The 5,000-nt window shown below is 37.0% G+C and overlaps 1 pseudogene; it reads left to right on the top strand.

The window, feature by feature from the left end:
* Positions 1 to 281: 281 nt before the first annotated feature.
* LOC137989211 (uncharacterized) lies at positions 282 to 4,825 on the top strand (annotated as a pseudogene).
* The last annotated feature ends 175 nt before the right edge of the window (positions 4,826 to 5,000 follow it).

Below are 5,000 nucleotides of genomic sequence, written 5' to 3'. Positions count from 1 at the left end.
CACTGGGTATGAATAAATATTCATTAAACAAATCATGCCATTGAGGTTCTCATACAACTTCTATCATAATCATTCTCTGCAATATCAAAGAGACGAATCTGCACGAGAAAACAACTGAATTCCAAGTCAGTCATAGCCAGCAAACTATAAATGACCTTGTCACGTGCGGTATTAATCGACCTGTGTATATCTAACTCGCAACGACGCACTTGCGACCAATTTATCGCTGGGGCTAAAGTTTCTAATGTTACCTCACTTTTAAGGGCTTTTAGGAAAGAAGCATGTCTGTAAAAGTTAAGCCAGGTAAGCGTGTTTTGTAAGTGAATTTATCCAGACACTTTGCAAATAGACTGGAAGAGTGACTGCAATTTGTGTTAGACGATTAGCTTTAATTATATTCGAAATTTCTTAAAGGTTCAAAACGATTCTCAAGTAGTGTCTTGACAGATGTTGTGGTTGAATTTAATTAAAGAGACCGATAAGTTCTTTTTCTTCAGAAAATATTAAAGCTCAAACAGGTGGGTTATAGTACTACTGAATGGAACTACAAAGCTTGCTTATATCCTGATTTGATAGCGCTTTATTACTACGGGCCACAGACGTGATACGTTTAACGAGTTGAACAAAGAAGATAAACTTAACATTGCAGTTTGGACGAAAAAGATGCAATTTTGCATTGTGATTTACCGGCAAGAGATGTGTTGTTAGGTAAATAAAGAGTTTTCGCATCGGCTCTATTGTCCTTAATTTTCAAGACTTCTTCCAAGAAATTTATAACCGCTGTCGGACCACTATCTGATCGGTCCTAAAACAATCACATAAAAATTTCTTATTAACGGCAAGTCTTTTCGGTGACAATTAACTTCAGAGTCTCTTTTAACCATAACTTGGAAGGAAAAAGGATAATCGAAATTAAATGGCGGATTTTTGCAGACACGCTTTGTTGAAACTTTAACCGGCAGTGGCCTGGTTAGCCATCTTCTCGTAATTTTTTTTCTCAGTAAAAAGCCTCAACCTTAGTATTTTTTTCTTGATATTACTAAACTAAGGGCTGAACTTTGCAGGGACACTAAGACCTCAAGATATAAAAGATGGGCATGGAAAATATTTGGTCTGAAAAACAGGCCATTTCAGGTTGCCTCCCATATGCTTTAAATATGACCAAGTTGTGATAACAGCCACAGGCTAGCGAAACATTTCCATGAGCTAATGTTCTCACCCATTAAAGCCTAAGGATAGGGCTTTACAAAGATGGTTTTGTTTTTGCCTGAAATTAATTTCATGTTGCTAAAAGAGAGATTTAAAAGTGGCCAAAATTGCACTGAAAATCAGCCTTTGGGGACCCCTTAGGGGCTGATATCCAGAACTCGGCTAAAGAAAAGTCGTTGAAGCTGAAACTTTGGCATATTACATAAGTCGACATAAGTACTTTGTGTACCAATTTTAGGCGAAATCGGCCGACCTTCATTTCCAAGTCTGCCCCGGTCTCTCAGGCAGAAGCTCTTAAACACGATAACGCTTCAAAAATGGGCAATTTTCAATTAAAATCCACCTTCTTTGTTTTTGTATATGCAAACGAGGCTATGACGTAGCAAGAATCAAGGATTTCTCCGGATGACTAGATGTACTTGATGTAAACAAGGAAACACAAGCGAGGAGAGCGAGTTTTTGTAGACTTGAATTTTAATCCAAAATGAAAGGGTAAATTGTATTAATCATGGCTCCACCATCAGAACAGATTTACATCGTGGTCTCTAAACAGGGATTTATATGTGACTTATATGCAGGAGTTTTATAAAGTGAAAGAGAGCTTGCAGTGCTACCCCGCGCTCATTGCTGTGAAATAAACGCCTGGAAATGAAGATTAATCTGTCTGCCTTGGCTTTCTACAAGATCCCTGTTAGATTTATATATTTCCATTGATAGTAAGAGTAAATCGTTTTAGTAGGGTCTATAAAGCTAACAAAATTTAACTACATTTCAAGTTGTTTATTTTACTGCCTGGAAAAGCGCATAACGGTGAAAGTCGTCAATATGTTGCTTGATTCAGTTTTCTCACTCCAATATACATGTAATGATATTTTGGACTTTCTGCCTGAAATTTTGACCTGAAGATCCCGGTTGAAGTCCTCCTTGGCAAAATGACAGACCCCATGCTTTACTTTCGCAGGCAAACTTTCCTTTACATTTTCACTTTCCGGTGGAATCTTTTGTGTTTTTTTTTCTTTAATAGACAAGTGTCTAGTTTCATCCCCCTCAAAAGCGTACATGTAAAACACCAACAGAGGTATTTGTTGCTGTGAAAAAGCAAGTGCTATGTGTATTGAGCAATATCTGAAAGTTTCGTGGGTGAAACAAACAAGTTTGCTGAAGCATCAAAGACTGTATGGTGGCCGAGAACTGCCAATAAAAAAATCACATATTTTTGTGTAATAAATGTTAGTTTTACTGAGGTATAAATCAAAACAAAATAAAACATAACGTAAAATGAAATGAAATTTAAAAGTAAAATGACATGAAAATTAAAAGTACAGTGAATTTTAAAAATAAAGCTACTTTCGAACTAATAGCAGACAAGAAATAACTTTCAAATAGAAACACACAATTTTAAATTTACAAAACATGTTTCGGATGATCGACATCCATCGTCAGTTGTGAGTACTGAGCTTTCCGTACCTTGATGGAAGTCTTCTCCCAATGGCGAAAGTCTGCGATCGACAACTCTCGTTCATATTTGGCTGCTAAGTCGTGTACAATATTTCCAAATTTTCGAACTAATAGCAGACAAGAAATAACTTTCAAATAGAAACACACAACTTTTAATTTAAGAGCACGGGGTAAATGTTACTAGAGACTAGGTTTACGATGAGAAGTCTGAACTGGATCCACAAGGTCTCAAAGCCCGTGGTAATGTCGGAGCCAAGAGATAGAGAAAGAAAGGAAACTTCACGACACGGGGGTCTAACTGGGTTCATTCATCCGATGGTCATGACAAGCTAATGGGTTATCAAAACTCGTCACATCCATTAGCAGTGTATGGGTGCATGGACACAGCTAGTAGAAAGCTGCTATGGTTGAAAGTTTAGGTTTACAATCATGATCCCAAATTATTTGGAAGATTGTACCTTGAACATTTAATGGAAACAAAGATCATATCTGCAATGTTAAGAGTAGATAAAGGAACCGAAACAGGGACCATGGCCACAATGCATGCTTTCCTTCGCAGACACCACAATGATATGGATCCACACAAAACAGTCATATATGGCCCTTCCACCTCAAATCAGCTATGGAAATGCTCTGTTTATTTCCTAAGCAAATTGAATTGGTAGAGATTGAGTTGGGAACAGGATGCTTTTCTAAAGTAGAGGGGGGGGGGGGGGGGGGGAGATAGCCAATAGAGGGTCAAAACCTCCCACTCCCGCCTGCATCCTGTATGCGTCCAGACCCATCCATCCTCTACACAAAACTAACCTGACAAATAGTACGTATTGCATTTAAAACTTAATATGCATAATGGATTCAGCTTACTACACCTATCACTATAATATATAGCCCAGTTTTTGTTTCCAAAAATTATGGCAAAAATGTTGATGAAATTCCACATTATTGTGTCAATATTTTGAATTTTTTTTTTAAGAAAACAAAGGGAAAAAAGTGGTAGTAGTGAGGTAAGTAAAAATAGTTTTATATTGCTATTTTGTAGATTGAAAGATGGTGGAAGGAATTGCATGAGAGGATGGAGAGGTATTTTAAGGATGGTTTGCGTTGGCTAAAAGAGCAAGGTCATTATGACTCACACAATGTCTCTCACAGGTATGTGCAGTAATTTGGATCTGAAGCAGTTATCTTTGGAACCAGCTCTTTATACCTCTTAACTTCACTGTATATCATTGAAAGGGTGTCATGTACTTCATGACATAAATTACTGTATCTGCATACATAAGTATCCTTTCATGAATGCTTTCAGCATTATATTTTAATATTTTTGCATATTGCTTTTGGCCTTCATCATGGTACCTCTTATCCACAAGGAGTTGGATATTTTCAGAGAAACAGTGTGGAAATCACACAGGATCAGAGCACAGAGAGACACTGCACTTCCAGATGGTATACCAGACCACATCTATAGCTTCCCTGAGAAATATGGACTTGAAGAGTGTGGTATGTGCCATATTATCCTGTGCCTTATAAATGAATGTACAATATGGATCCAGTACTTTCATTCAAGAAATTAATAGTTCCAACCACTGGCAGTCTTTTATTTCTTGCTGCCTGATGAAAAATCCCCACGACAACTAAGCATATAAAATCTTGATCCAAGGGCAAAATTCCTTTTGGTGGTCGTTCAATGGTACACTGTATGTACATAATACTGATCGGTCAACATATTTTGCCTCCTGTTAAAAAAGAAAGAATTCCTTTCAGGAGTATTTTTTCTGGAAAGGGAAATGAACCCTGCAATAGTCTTCACATCCCAGTATGATGGATATTAACAGATAGTAAATGTATGAATTTGAGGTTATCTCTAACCTCCCTGTTAATGCATGTTACAAAGGGGTATTGTTTGAGAAAGCAAAAGAGGTGATTTATAAAAGTATTGAAATAATGGCCATTAACTTCTTGCTCAGGTTTACCAGTTACTGAGGAACAACTCCAGGAGGTGGCAATTGAATCTGGTGTTTTGAGCATTCCAGATGATTTCCTCACACAGGAATTTAGGGAAGAATGTGAGCGCATCATTCCTGCTAATGATACTATTAAACCAAATGAATGGAAAGATGCATATGTGTATTTAAAGCAGAACTTCACACTTTCAGTGTAATATAATTGAAACATGTTATCCGTATGGTTTATTTGCAAATCTCTGTGAACTGTCATGGAATGCAACAACTGTAACAATATCAATGTATATAACATATCACCTACTTTTATAAATCCTTTGTTCCAAATAGGTCTCTCATTTTGGAATAAGCAACAATCCAGTTATATTTCTTACT

Source organism: Montipora foliosa, unplaced genomic scaffold, assembly GCF_036669935.1.
Source record: "Montipora foliosa isolate CH-2021 unplaced genomic scaffold, ASM3666993v2 scaffold_447, whole genome shotgun sequence".
Taxonomy (NCBI): domain Eukaryota; kingdom Metazoa; phylum Cnidaria; class Anthozoa; order Scleractinia; family Acroporidae; genus Montipora; species Montipora foliosa.
This window is presented reverse-complemented; position numbering and strand designations above follow the sequence as displayed.